At 37.5% G+C, this 15,507-nt stretch overlaps 1 protein-coding gene and 1 non-coding gene across 35 annotated transcripts in view; both read left to right on the plus strand.

Annotated features, from left to right (window-relative positions):
• The window catches only part of SLMAP (sarcolemma associated protein), a 150,143-nt gene that overhangs the window by 7,299 nt on the left and 127,337 nt on the right, over positions 1-15,507 (plus strand). The window lies entirely within an intron of this gene.
• LOC132679947 (U6 spliceosomal RNA) lies at positions 7,342-7,444 on the plus strand. The gene has a single exon (XR_009610432.1). It is a non-coding gene; the product is annotated as a U6 spliceosomal RNA (small nuclear RNA).

Below are 15,507 nucleotides of genomic sequence, written 5' to 3' on the forward strand. Positions count from 1 at the left end.
TTTCAAGTGGTATTTATGTTAGAGCTTAGTATCTATTCTCTTTGGTAAATAGGGAGGAGAGTGTCTGTCATTTAGACTTTTAAGTGAAAAGACTGAGATTGGTTCTTAATCTATGTCAGTTACTTAAATCAAGAAAAATGATGGCATTTGTTAGCTGCGGAAATGTTCTAAGGATTCTCCTGCTGGTGCTTCTCTCTCTGCCACTACAAATGAATGAACAGTTTACAAGTCTCCTCAAAATTCTTAATTGCTGCCCTGTTAATTTTTAACTTGATGTACAAACCCATTCAAAATCTCTCTCATTTCTCCTTTTTCCAGCTCCATCTTCTCTTACTCTTTTTTTCCCTTTGCCCCAAACTCTGTGCAGTAGCTGTGTGACAGTGCTCACTGTTCCTAGAACAAGTGCCTTCTTTGCTGTTTTGTCTTCCAGAATGACCTTTCCCCTTCATCCCTCGAGGCCCAGTTCCAATGTGAAACCTTCCCTAACTCCCACTGACTAAAGAATTAATTGCTGCTTCCTTTACACTTCCATAGAACTTTGTATATAATTTCATTATGGGACACAGACAACAAAATAACTATAATGCAAATGTGCTGTTGCCCTGCCAGATGTGAGCTCTTGAGAACAAGGGGATAGGCACTACACAAATGTTTGAATGAGTGATGTCTGAACAATGGAGCAGTCTGTACTTCTACAAACCCTGAGGGGGGTCAAAGGGCAGAAGGTCATTTGAGTTAGTTCCTAATTTGAGATCATGGACTCAATTACCAATAGGTAGTCTTTGTATAAATCATTCCTTATTGAGAATTTGCAGTGTGCAAGATGCTTTGCTAAGCGTTTTGGGACCATAGATAATCTTGTGTTTGGTGATATTAATTTTGAGGTATTACATACATATCCATTCTCATGCAAAATACTACTTTTGTTTTGAGGATTTTATAGTCAGAGTACTTTCTTATTTCACTTGATATGTGTAACACTCTTACACGTATCTAGGAGGTAGGTAGAGCAGCTACAGGCTGGGTGCATTTTATCCTAAAGGAGTTGGATGTTTAGAGGTTACTGGTACAAGGTCATCTATTAGTAACTATGGGAGTTGGGACCAGAATCTGCATTCTACTCTACTCCCCTCAGCCCCCCCCCCCCCCCCCCCCCCGAAATGAAAGCCAACTGCTAGACATTTATTCTAAACTATCTTATGGACTGAACAGTTATTATAATGAAAATTTGCCTTTTGCTCTCTTGAAAAATAGGCTAAGTTATAATTTTCTGGGAGCATAACTGAAATCGTATCATATGACAAGACTTTCAAAGACTGTGTGAACCTGAGTTAATTATTTCTCTGAGTCAGCTGGTATTTTTTAAACATACCTCTATTACTTCCAGCAGTAAATATATTTTTTCTTAGGTTTGCATTCAGGCAACTGATTTGGATTTGGGTGTTTATGCAAATAACTGAAACAGCCTTGGAAAAACTTGCCTCCCATGTAAATCTTTTATCCTTAAGGAGTGTGGCTGATAGGTATAAAGAAGAAAAGTTGAAAAGTTTGTATAGGCATTTGAAAACATGGAAGTTTTTGGTGATTAGTACTGTATTCTTTGTCAATTATTTAATTTGGGTTAGATTTTAATTTAAAGCTGTAAGAAACTTTGTTTTCTTATTTACTTGTATTAAGGTTTTGTCAGTACTTTCAGGCTTATAGGTTTGTCTACATTTATAACTACTGATTTTTTCTGGCTGAGCCAAGCAGAATGAATTTCCAATATGGACTTTTAAGCTGTTACTTCTTATTTTTTACTTATGCAAATATCAGGAATACATTCTCAAAAATTCAAGCAATAGGAATCTATATAGAGAATATATATGTCCTCCTGAACATAGGTACCTCCCATCCTCCTTCCCTACTACAGAAGTAACTGTTATTATTAGTTTGGTATATAATTTTCAAAACTTTTTTCTGTGTATTAACCTACTTGGGTATGTAGGTAAAGAAACATAGTTTTCTGTTACTTTTTTCATAAGTGATTGGATGATAATTTAAAATATACTTTTGGGGCACCTATAGGTGGCTCAGTCAGTTAAGCTTCTGACTCTTGATTTTGGCTCAGGTCGTGATCTCGTGGTTTGTGGGATCGAGCCCCGTGTCGGGCTCATGGAGCCTGCTTGGGACTCCCCACCACCCGTCTTTCTTCTACCCATGCGCACGTGCACTCTCTCAAAAGAAATGTTTTTTAAAAATGTACTTTTTAGCTGATGATATTAAGTGAATTGTGGTAGGCTTATCTGAAATATGTTAAATGCTCTGAGTTCTGACCAGCATCCAGACTTCTGTAAAAGTGATAGCTATCATTTATTGAGTATTTACCAGGTGGTGTGCTAAGAGTTATATGTATTATCTCATTTAATCCTCACAACAAACTTCTGAAGTAGGTAGTATTATTATCCTGTTTACAGATGAGAAAACTGAGGTTCAGAGAGGTGAAGGAATTTGTTCAGGGTAACAAAGATGGTAGTAGAGTCAGGATTCAGACCCCAGTCATCTGATTGTAGAATGTGCACTTTCGACCACTCTGTTGCTTGCTACCTCAGCGCTCTTCATCATTAATCTCATCACCAGCCTGTTAGTGAAAAATAGATCAGAAGAAAAAAAATGCATTAAATAAAAACCTTATTGTCTATTAACTCTTAGATATTTTGATAGTAAATCTGTTTAGTATTTTTTTTTCATGTTTATTTTTTTGGGGGGGAGGGGCAGAGAGAGAGGGAGACACCAAATCTGAAGCAGGCTCCAGGCTCCGAGTTGTCAGCACAGAGCCTGATGCGGGGCTTGAACCCACGAACCTTGAGGTCATGACCTGAGCTGAAGTTGGACACTTAACTGACTGAGTCACCCAAGTGTCCCCATCAGTTTAGAGTTTTAATTGAAGATTAGTTCCTCAAACAGTATTTATTAATCACTTAATATTTTACATATTGAATAAAAACAACTCTTTATGTGCAAGGATACTGGAGTATCACTGTTCAGATACTATAATAAACAAAAAAATGATACTTTTTTTTTTTACATCAGATAATTTCTAAGTTTAGTATGTTTGGAGGTTGTGTTTTATTTATTAAAACAATTTTTTTTCAATGTTTATTTATTTTTGAGAAAGAGAGAGAGCGTGAGCAGGGGAGGGGCAAAGGGAGAGGGAGATACGGAATCTGAAGCCGGCTCCATGCTCCGAGCTGTCAGCCTAGAGCCTGACGCGGGGCTTGAACCTGTGAACTGCGAGATCATGACCTGAGTCGAGGTTAGATGCCCAACTGACTGAGCCACCCAGGCGCCCCAGGAGGTTGTGTTTTAAATAGAATGTGTGTGGGGGCACACCTGGGTGGCTCAGTCGGTTGAGTGACTGACTTCGTCTCAGGTCATGATCTCACGGTTTATGAGTTCGAGCCCTGCGTTGGGCTCTGTGCTGACAGCTCAGAGCCTGGAGCGTGCTTCTGATTCTGTGTCTCCCTTTCTCTTTCTGTCCCTCCCCCACTCATGCTCTGTCTCTGTCTCAGAAATGAATAAAATAAACATTAAAAAAAATTTAAATAGAATGTGTGTGTATATGTGTATGTATGACCCCCCCCCATAAGTAAATCTATTACAGAAAAAATGACTATTTTGTTTTTTTATTGTTTCTTGAAATATTAACTATAGTATTAGATGCTAGTTATAAAGTTCCTTCTGTTTCAAAAATTAAGGTCTGGAAAACAAGATCATGCTGTATGTTACCAGTATAGGAATGGTAGTTACGCTTGTAGAGTAAACAAAATTTGTAGTTTTGAATTTTTTCAAACAGTTTGCATGGTAAAACGGAATGTTATAGAGTTGCCATCTAACCTAGCAATTCTACTCCTATGTATATACCCAAGAGTAATGAAAGCATATGTCCATACAAAATCTTGTATGAATGTTCATAGTAGCATTATTCATAATAATAAAAAAAAGTGGGAAGAACCCAAATTTACCATCAACTGATGAATGGATAAATAAAATGTGGTATACCATGTAATGGAATGTTACTCAACAGTAAAGTGGAATTATGTACTTCTACATAGTACAGCATCGATGAACCTTGGAAACACTATGTTAAGTGAAAGAAGCTGGACACAAAAGGCCACATGTTGTATTCTATTTGTATGAAATGTGTAGGATAGGCAATTCCAAAGAGAGAAAGTAGATTAGTGGTTGCCAGGGTTTGGGAGTAACAGGGAGTGTGATGGTTAATTTTATTTGTCACCTTGGCTAGGCCACAGTTTCCAGTTTTTAGTCAAATACCAGTCTAGATATTGCTGTGAAGGTACTTTTAAAATGTGATTAGCATTTAAATCAGTAGATATTGAGTGAAGCAGATTATCCTTCAGAATGTGGGTTGGCCTCATTCAGTTAGTTGAAGCCCTTAAGAGAAAAAACTGAGGTTCTTCTGAAGGAATTCTGCCTTCATAGAACCATCATACTCAAGATTGCAATAGCAACTCTTCCCTGTGTCTCTAGCCTGCTGGCCTGCCCTGCAGATTTCGGACCTGACAGTCCACACAGTCACATGAACCAATTCTTTGAAATAAATCTCTCTGTTTATATACACACATCCTATTTATTGGTCCTGTTTCTCTTAAGAACCCTGACTAATACAGAGAGTGACTGCTAAATGGTATGGGTTTCTTTTTGAGATGACGAAAATGTTATGAAATTGATTGCGGTGATGGTTGCACCACTCCGAAATGTATACTTTAAATCAGTGAATTGTGTGGCGTATGAATTATATCTCAAAAAAGCTCTTCTAAAAAAAAAGAATGTTAGATGGAGTAATAGCTTAGTGAAAACAGATTAGGGTGTAGGAAGTAGAAGAGTGCAGAACAACTGTTCAAATGTGGGTGGGATTAGCAGAGCTGCTTTTGAAGTGCCATGTAGCTTAATATTTGTCACTACTTCCTTAGTGTACCTTATTGGTAGACGTTTGTTCTAAAAACTTTAGTAGATGGAGAGGGTTTCCAATATTGAAATGTTTATTAATATGCACAGTTTTGATATTACTGGCGAGTTGTAGTATCAAGGTCTTAATGTGGGAGTTGGGAAATGGTGGAAAGATACAGTTTAAAAGCTCCAGTCTGAATCTGGGAAGCGTAAGGTAATTTATTTACCAGTGAATCTTTTTTTAATTGAAGTATAGTTGCATACAATGTTGCATTAGTTTCAGGTGTACAACATAGTGATTGTACTGCTCTATATATTGTGCTATGCTGAACACAAGCGTTCCTATTACCATCTGTCACCATACAATGCTGTTACAATACCATGTTCCCTATGCTGTACCTTTTATCTGCGTGACTATTCATTCCATAACTGGAAGCTTGTGTCTCCCACTCCTCTTCATCCATTTTGCCCATCCCTCCACATTCCTCCCCTCTGGCAACCATCAGTTTGCTCTCTGTATATATGGGTCTGTTTCCGCTTTTTGTTTGTTTGTTTATTCATTTATTTATTTATTTATTTATTTATTTTATTTATTTATTTTTTTTGGTTCCACATGTAAGTGGAATCATGTACTATTTGTCTTTCTCTATCTGGCTTATTTCACTTAGCAAAATACCCTCAGGTCTATCCATGTTGTCACAGATGGCAAAATCTCTCTCTTTTTTTATGGCTGAGTAATATTCCACTGTGTGCATATGTGTGTGTGTGTGTGTGTGTGTGTGTGTGTGTGTGTGTATACACACTACATCTTCTTTATTCATCTGTCAAGTGGACACTTGGGTTGCTTCCATATCTTGGCTATTGTAAATAACACTGCAGTAAACATAGGAGTGTCATCAGTGAATCTTTTGGGTATGCAGACATATAGAGGGTAGATAAAAGATTATTAGAATGAATGATGTTGTCTTGACTAGAATAAATTATTCACTTATAGTTGAACTTAGATTGTGACCATTATGCATTCCTATTCTTTAACAAGTATCTGACTGTTTAATGCTTGCATTGTGGTATAGTGCCCAGTAAGTAGCACTGAAAAATATAATACAAATAAGTCTAACAATAGAAATATTTGTTAATCATTGTTTCTGAGTAGCTAAGGGAGTGATGTGTTCCTTCCCCCAAGAATGGGGGCAGAAAATGTGGAAGGAAGGAAGAGGACTTCATAGAGAAAGTTGTTTTACATTGCTGTTTGAAGAGTGAGTAGGGTTTTGCTAGCTGGATAAAAGAAAGAGCAGGGCATTCTGAGGGCACCTGGCTGGCTCGGTAGAGCGTGGGACTCTTGATCTCGGGGTTGTAAATTCAAACCCTACATTGGGTGTAGAGATTAGTTAAAAATAAGATCTTAAAAAAAAAAGGGCAGGGCTTTCCAGCCCAAGGGAATAGTATGTGTTTGAGGCAGAAGAGCCTAACAGAGAATGGTGTTTTCTGGGAAATGCAGTTGGGAAGGAGAAAATAGAGCTATCAAGTCTTTGGAGTAGTTGAGCACTGCTGGCAAGAGGGGAGGCAATGTAGCTCCTTTAGGTTTGGTAAACACTACAAGGTACTGGGAGGGTGGCTCACCAGGACAGAGGGGGCATAGAAGCCCCTTCCCCCATACCTTGCCCATCTCTTCCATTTGGCTGTTCCTGAGTTGTATCCTCTATGATAAACCGGTAATAGTAAGTAAAACACTTTCCTGAGTACTGCGAGTCGTTTTAATGAATTATCAAAACTGAGGAGTGAATTAGGAATCCTCTGAATTTATAGCTGATTGGTTGGAAGCATCACTAACAACTTGGGACTTTTGACTGGCATCTCAACTGGATGCAATCTTGTGGGACTGAGCCCTTAACTTATGGGATCCAACATTAATTCCAGGTAGATTGTGTAGAATGGAATTGTAGGACATCCGGCTTGTATTAGAGAGTTGGAGAGTGGTGTTGGAAGACACCATGCATTTGGTGTCAGAATTGTTGTGTGTAAAAATAGTTCAAATAGTCTTATAATTAATATTCATTATCCAATACTACCTAGTTTGTAGAGTTTCCCTGGTAATAGCAATAAAAATCAGTAGCATACTTGGTTTGCCTTACTTGAAGATTTGAAATGAAAGGAGCTGAATGAGTAATATGATGAGAATCTAGTCAGTCAATCAGGGAACATGTGAGAGAGTGCATATTCTGCATTAGGCAAATGGGACATGATGAAGGTATTAAGATATTACTTCAGGGGTGCCTGGCTGGTTGAGTTGGTGGAACATGCAGCTCTTGATCTCAAGGTCATGAGTTCAAGTCCCATGTTGGATGTAAAGATTGCTTAAATAAACATAAAAAAATTTTTTTTAATTAAAAAATGCTCACTTTGGCAGCTCATATACTAAAATTAGAATGATAGAAGATTAGCATGGCCCCTGCACAGGGATGACACACAAATTCATGAAGCAGTTCATAGTAAAACATAAAAACAAAGATGTTACTTCAGTCTTTGAGGAGCTTATAGTTTAATTAGGAAGCCAAAACTAACTCCCATGAACAAATTAGGAAAGAATAAAGTTTTAAGTGAAATTAAGAGAGCCGTATGATTAAGGTAGTAAAGGCTTGTTTGTCTAAAAAGGGGGACTTGAACTAGACCCTGAAGATTTAGGGTAGAAGATAACAGATGTTCTGGGTGCAAAAAGGTCTACATAAAAAGGCATCAGCCCAGAAAGGTAGTCAGGAGACAGTTGTGTGTTAAGGAGCTCTACTACTGGATTGACCAGATAGTTTCTATTAAATGGTAGAGTTCACCTAAATCAGGTTCCATTTCAGGAAGGCTGTAGAGGTACAAAGGTTGCTGGAGCAGTAGGACAGAAACATTGAGGGAACCAAGGCACAAACCTTGGAAGTAAGAATCTTGGATTTGCATGCAACTTTGGAAAAAGCCAAACTGCCCCTTAATCTTCCCAGGTAACTCTAATAACTAAACTGATATGTTTTACAGTGGGTTATAAAACCCTCATCTGCTTTAATATGCTGACTTCATAATAGGGTGATTGGAAAGTGAAGATTGGATTCATAGGTATAGTGAGTAGACAAGATTTAAAGGTTCCAGGGTATGAGCTCTTATTTTCAAGATTGCTTCTCTCTTGGCACATGAAAAGATTGTGCTTGTATTCATCATTTTAAGGTATATTTCTTTTGTCAGTCATTTTAAATTCTGGAATAAATCCATTTATGTATTTATTTTTTAAGTTTACTTATTCTGAGGGAGGGGGAGAGGAAGGTCAGAGAGAGAATCCCAAGCAGGCTCCACGTTGTCAGTGCAGAGATCCGAGGGGCTCGATCTCACCAACCTGGGCTGGATCTCACCAATGGTCGGATCATGACCTGAGCTGAGAGCAAGAGTCGGACTCTTAACTGACTGAGCCAGGCGCCCCTGGAATAAATTCACTTAAATACCATTTCTGATATTCCCAGAAATACAGATTTAATATTTAAATGAAAAATGAATGAAGTTACAAATATAATGATGAAGAAAATAATGCATGTGAATGTCCAAGTCAGAGGCAGGTGTTAAGTGATAGAACATATATTAGAATTTCAGTAGAAAAACATTTTGAAACATAAACCTTATGTGGTAGTGCTAGTCTTACCATTTTAAATTGATGCTCTAAGCTGAGTTTTTGGTTCATAATTGCCAGTTGTGTGGAGGCAGTTTTCAGATAAGCATCAGTTAAGTTTATTGTACTCACTTTTAATAATTCTTCCCTCCCACTTCCCTCACCAGTGACCTGATTTGAGAATTGAATCAAAATTTTATCCTTTGTTTTAGCTGCAACTGTTTGGAAAGCTGATATAACAATAGGTAAACTGTTAATGTGTGAGAAAGTGATTAAAAAGCACTTTCAAATATTATGTGGTTGTGTTGTAAAAATTAGTCATTATTCCTTCCTACTTTTATTACTTTTTGTTATTATTGCTTTGTCATTTTACCAGTTTAGAGGTTTAGGTGTGCTAGTAAATTATAAATTTTAAGAATTATTTTCTGAAATGACTGTTTTGTTATAGGCCTACTGATAACCTATTACCTGCTATGCTTCACTTATAAAGTATTGAATTCTGATATTTAAGTCTTGCTTTCAAAATATTATTCCCCCAAAACAAAATAGAGTGTTTGTATCTGAATGTTGAGGTTGGAAAAAAACTCTTCAAGTTTTTAAGTTCAGTCACTTAAAAAGACTTGCTAGAAAGGGTACTCTCTTTTCTGGAATCAATGTCATAGCTCCAGTTTTATGACTATGTAATAATCTGATAGTAGGAGTTAATTCTGTTATCCAACTCACTTAACCTGCTAGCTATCTTTTGCTTTTGAATTTTGAATTTCCTGGTCGTGTGCAGAGTTCGGCTAGGTAAATCTGATTTATGTAAAGCCCTTAAGCAATATAATGTTTATTTATGTTTTACATTTTTACTTATATTTTCCATTTTATTTTGCTGTCACATGCAAGTTTGCATGAATTCAGACTTTATGGTTTTTATCTGTTGGCTATTTTTTTTTAATGTTTGTTTTTTGAGAGAGACAGTATGAGTGGGGGAGGGGCAGAGAGAGAGGGACACAGAGGATCTGAAGTGGGTTTAGCGCTCACAGCAGAGAGCCTGATGTGGGGCTTGAACTCACAAAACCATGACATCATGACCCTAGTTGAAGTCGGACACTTAGCCCACTGAGCCATCTAGGCGCCCTTATCTGTTGGCTGTTTTATTTTTTATTTTTAAATTTTATTGGGGCACCTGGGTGGCTCAGTCGGTTAAGCGGCCGACTTCGGCTCAGGTCATGATCTCGCGGTCCGTGAGTTCGAGTCCCGTGTCGGGCTCTGTGCTGACAGCTCAGAGCCTGGAGCCCGTTTCAGATTCTGTGTCTCCCTCTCTCTGACCCTCCCCCATTCATGCTCTGTCTCTCTCTGTCTCAAAAATAAATAAACATTAAAAAAAATATATTTATTTATTTAGGTGCACAAAAGGTGATTTTATTAAAACATGGGGACAGGACCTGTGGGCAGAAAGAGCTGCCATTTTATTTTTTATTATTATTTTAAAATGTTTATTTATTTATTTTGAGAAAGAGAGAGGGAGAGAGAGAATCCCAAGCAGGCCCCACATTTTCAGCGCAGAGCTCTCTATGTAGGACTTGATGCCATGAACCGGGAGATCACAACCTGAGCTGAAATCAAGAATCAGACGCTTAACTGACTGAGCCACCCTGGTGCCCCTCTGTTGACTATTTTTAAATAGTATTATTTTAAAATTTATATTATTTAAATAGTATTATTTTTAAATTTTTTTTATGTTTATTTTTGAGAGAGAGAGAGAGAGAGGCAGAGAAAGAGAAGCAGAGCATGAGCAGGGGAGGGGCAGAGAGAGAAGGAGACACAGAATATGAAGCAGTCTCCAGGCTCTGAGTTGTCAGCACAGAGCCCGACACGGGGCTTGAACCCAGGAACCATGACATCATGACCTGGGCTGAAGTCGGACGCTTAACCAACTGAGCCACCCACTTGCCCCTCTGTTGGCTATTTTATTTTATTTTATTTTATTTTATTTTATTTAAGTTTATTTTTGAGACAGAGACAGAGCATGAACGGGGGAGGGGCAGAGAGAGAGGGAGACACAGAATCGGAAGCAGGCTCCAGGCTCCGAGCCATCAGCCCAGAGCCCGACGTGGGGCTCCAACTCACAGACCCCGAGATCGTGACCCGAGCTGAAGTCGGACGCTTAACCGACTGAGCCACCCAGGCGCCCCTCTGTTGGCTATTTTAAATATCAGTATGTTTTAGATAATTCTAGTGTTTGTTGTTATTCTAAGTCAGAATTAAGTGAAGGTTTAATGCTCTTCTTCATGGGATTTTACTGATTGCACAATTCTCACTGATTAATTCCTTTTCATAATATTTTGAACTTTGATCATGTTTATCATAAAACTTAACACTTGATTATGTTATGCTGCCTTAGTTCTTTAATAATAATAATAATAATAATAATAATAATAAAAATAATTTATGTTCTTCTTAAAGGTAAGTGTAATAGGCTTTACTGCTTTGTAGCCCTACAATATAGGTGCAATGCCTAGTATTTAGTAGGTGGTTAAAACACTTATTACCAACATACTACGTTTCTCCAAAGAAATTCTGAAAAAAATTTTTTTTGTTTGCTTATTTTTGAGAGAGAGACAGAGCACTAGCAGGGGAGGGGCAGAGAGAGAGGGAGACACAGAATCTGAAACAGGCTCCAGGCTCTGAACTGTCAGCACAGAGCCTGACATGGTGTTTGAATCCACCAGCTGTGAGATCATGACCTGAGCTGAAGTCAGATGCTCAGCCAATGCTACCTAGTTGTCCCATCTCCAAAGAAATTCTAGAAGTACTACTAACTTTAGAAATTTGTCTTTTTAATTTATTTTTAATGTTGTTTATTTAATGAGAGAGAAAGAGAGAATGGGGGGAGGGACAGAGAGGGATGAGAGAGAGAATCCCAGGCAGGCTCTGTGCCAATAGTGCAGACGCAGGGCTCAATCCCACAAACTGTGAGGTTATGACCTGAGCCGAAATCAAGAATCGGACGCTTAACAGACTGAGCCACCCAAGTGCCTCTGCCCCCCTTTTTTTTTTTTTAAGCCTCTTGGAAGAGAGTGTGAAATATCTTTATGACCTTGGGGTAGGGAAGGATATATTATAAAAAATTCACAAAGAAGCATAATTGAAATAAAAGATTGATAATGCAAATACATTAAAATTATCTTTTTCATTAAGAATGAAAAAAGTGAAGAAGGAAAAAAAACTAGGGGAAGATATTTGTAAAACACATCACGTATAAAGGATAAGTGTCTAGAATATAGAAAGGATTTGTTCAAATTAACAAAAAAGACACAACCCAAGAGAAAAAAAATGGTTAACACAAATAAGAATTTCACAGAAGAAATAAGAATGACCAATAAACTAACGCAAGATGTTCAGCATAACTAGGAAATTGTAAACTTAAACCTTCAGTTCCATTTATGCTCATTTAAAAAGTTGGATAATTTTGGAGTGCCTGGCTGGCTCTGTCAGTAGGGCAAGAGACTCTTGATCTCAGGGTCCTGAGTTTGAGCTCCGTGCTGTGTGCAGATTACTGGGGGGATAAACTTTAAAAAGTTGGATAGGGGCACCTGGGTGGCTCGACTAGTCTGTTGAGTGTCCACCTTTGGCTCAGGTCGTGATCTCACAGGTTGTGGGTTCAAGCCCTGCGATGGGCTCTCTGTTGTCAGCACAGAGCCTGCTTCAGATACTGTCTCCACCGCCCCTGCCCCTTCTTCACTTGTTCTCTCTCTCTCTCAAAATAAATAAATGAACTTAAAAAAAAAAAAAAAATTCTTCTGCCTTTATTATTTTTGTTGTGGTTTTTAATTTAATTTAGTTTAAAAAAAAATTTTTTTTTAACGTTTATTTATTTTTGAGACAGAGAGAGACAGAGCATGAACGGGGGAGGGTCAGAGAGAGAGGGAGACACAGAATCCAAAACAGGCTCCAGGCTCTACGCGGTCAGCACAGAGCCCGACGCAGGGCTCAAACTCGCGGACAGCGAGATCATGACCTGAGCTGAAGTCGGCCGCCCAACCGACTGAGCCACCCAGGCGCCCCTAATTTAGTTTTTTTAATGTTTCCAGTTTTTATTTAAATTCTAGTTAGCATACGGTGTAATATTAGTTTCAGGAGTAGAATTTAGTGATTCATCCATCACTTACATATAACATCCAGTAATCAACACAACAGGTGCCCTCTTTAATACCCATCACCCATTTAACCTATCCCCCCACCCACCTTCCCTCCAGCAACCCTCAGTTTGTTCTGTGTATTTAAGAGTCTTTTATGGATTGTCTCCATCTCTGTTTTTATATTATTTTTCCTTCCCTTCCCTTATGTTCATCTGTTTTGTGCCTTAAATTCCACATATGAGTGAGATCATGTGGTATTTGTCTTTTTCTGACAGACTTATTTTGCTTAACATAATACACTCTAGTTCCATCCATGTTGTTGCAAATGGCAAGATTTCATTCTTTTTCATTGCCGAGTAATATTCCGGTGTGTGTGTGTGCGCGTCTGCGTGTGTGTGTGTGTGTGTGTGTGTACACACACACACCACATCTTCTTTATCCATTCATCAGTCAATGGACATTTGAGCTCTTTCCATGTTTTGGCTATTGTTGATAGTGCTACTGTAAACATGGGGGTGCATGTGTCCTTTCGAAACAGCACACCTGTATCCTTTGGATAAATACCTAGTAGTGCAGTTGCTGGGTCATAGGGTAGTTCTATTTTTAATTTTTTGAGGAGCCTCCATCCTGTTTTCCAGAGTGGCTATACCAGTTTGCATTCCCACCAGCAGTGCAAAAGGGTTCCTCTTACTCCACATCCTCACCAATATCTGTTGTTGCCTGAGTTGTTAATTTTAGCCATTCTGACAGGTGTGAGGTGGTTAGTCTCTCATTATGGTTTTGATTTGTATTTCCCTGATGATGAGTGATGTTGAGCATTTTTTCATGTGTCGGTTGGCCATCTGGATGTCTTCTTTGGAAAAGTGTCTATTCATGTCTTTTGCCCATTTCTTTATTGGGTTAATTGTTTTTTGGGTGTTGAGTTTGATTTAAAAAAAAGTTGGATGATATCAAGTATGGACGACACTGTAGAGGAACTCCCATGCTCTGTTATTGATTTGATGAATTAAACCCTGATTGACTTTTGAATATTAAGTCAACTTTGCATTCCTGGAATAAACTCCACCTGATTATACTATATTTTTTTAATATGCTACTGGATGTGATCTGCTTAAATTTTGTCAAGGATTTTTGCATATCTATTCATGAAAGGTTAGTCTTAAATACTTGGTAGAATTCACTAATGAAGTCATGTAGGTTTGTATTTTTATTTATTTATTTTTTTGCATGTGGAAAGTTTTAAACTATCAATTCAGTTTCTTTGACAGATACAGAGCTTTTCGGGTTACTTATTTATTGTAGAGTAAATTTTGATAGTTTGTGTCTTTAAAGAAATTTATCTATTTCATCGAAGTTGTTGGGTCAATTGGCATAAAATTATTCATAACATTACTTTATTACCCTTTCAGTATCTCTAGATTCTATAATGATGTTACCTCTCTCATTCCCAGTATTGTGTCTTTTTTCTCTTTTTTTGTTTTATTACTACAACCAGAAGTTTTTCAACTTTATTGATGTTAAATATTCAATTATTTTAAATATATTTTTTTCTGTTATTTTTCTGTTTTCTCTTTCATGGATTTATGTTCTTACCTTTATTATATGCTTCTTTCTGCTTTTTTTCTGCTTGATATTCTCTTCTGTTTCTTAAATTGGAAGCTTAAATAATTGATTTTAGACCTTTCTTTATTAATAAAAGTATGTAATGCTCTAATATAACTATTTTGATAAACAATTTGACATTATTATAATGCTTGTGTATACCTAATGAGATAGCAGTTCTTTACCTAAGTGTAGTGTATACACTGCAAAAACATTTTTATATCTGCATCAGGAGACATGTTCAAGCATTTTTTTTTTTTTTAAAGAGAAAGAGCATGTGTGCACACAAGTAGGAAAGGGCAGAGGAAGAGGTAGAGAACTTTTTTAAAATTTTTATGTTTAATGTTTATATTAGAGACAGAGATAGAGCACAAGTTGGGGAGGGACAGAGAGAGAGGGAGACAGAATCTGAAACAGGCTCCAGGCTCTGAGCTGTCAGCACAGAGCCCAATACGGGACTCAAAATCATGAGTAGTGAGATCATGACCTGAGCTGAAGTTGGACACTTAACTAGCTGAGCCACCCAGATGCCCCTCAAGCAGTTTTTCATAGTATTTTCTGTAATAGCAAAAAACTGGAAGTAACCCAGATGTTCATCAACATGAATATGTAAGTACTTCTGTTAATTTATACCATGGACTACTGTACAAGAGTGAACACGAATAAACAATAGCTGTACATTATCAATGCAGATGAATCTCAGAAATGTTGAATGAGAAAAGTAAGTTGCAAAGGAATACTTAGACTATGATGCCAGTTAATATAGAACTTAGAAATCGTGATACTTTTTCATATATATATATGTTACTTCCTATATAGTAATAGAATGATGAATATTTCCTTGAGAGGGAGGCAGAGAATGGATATAAAAATAGCTAAATTTTACATAATATATACTGTAAAGTGTTTTAAATACTTTATAAATATATACTTATTTAATTCTCATAATTAAACGAGTATGTGCTGTGAAGCAGGCACTATTATTGTTCTCATTTCTGAATAAAGGAGCTTATAAATAAGGGTACAGAAAATCTTAACTACTCCAAATCATTCTGCTAATAAGAAGTAAATCCTATAATCAAACCCAGGCAGTCTGGCTCCAGAGTCTGCAGTCTTAACTATTAAGCCATACTGCCTGCCCTTGTGGGAGAGGCAGTGGTCTTCTCAGTCTGGGTGTTAGGTACATGAAAG

The sequence above is a fragment of the Panthera onca genome, chromosome A2 (genome assembly GCF_046562875.1).
Source record: "Panthera onca isolate mPanOnc1 chromosome A2, mPanOnc1 haplotype 2, whole genome shotgun sequence".
In the NCBI taxonomy this organism is placed as follows: domain Eukaryota; kingdom Metazoa; phylum Chordata; class Mammalia; order Carnivora; family Felidae; genus Panthera; species Panthera onca.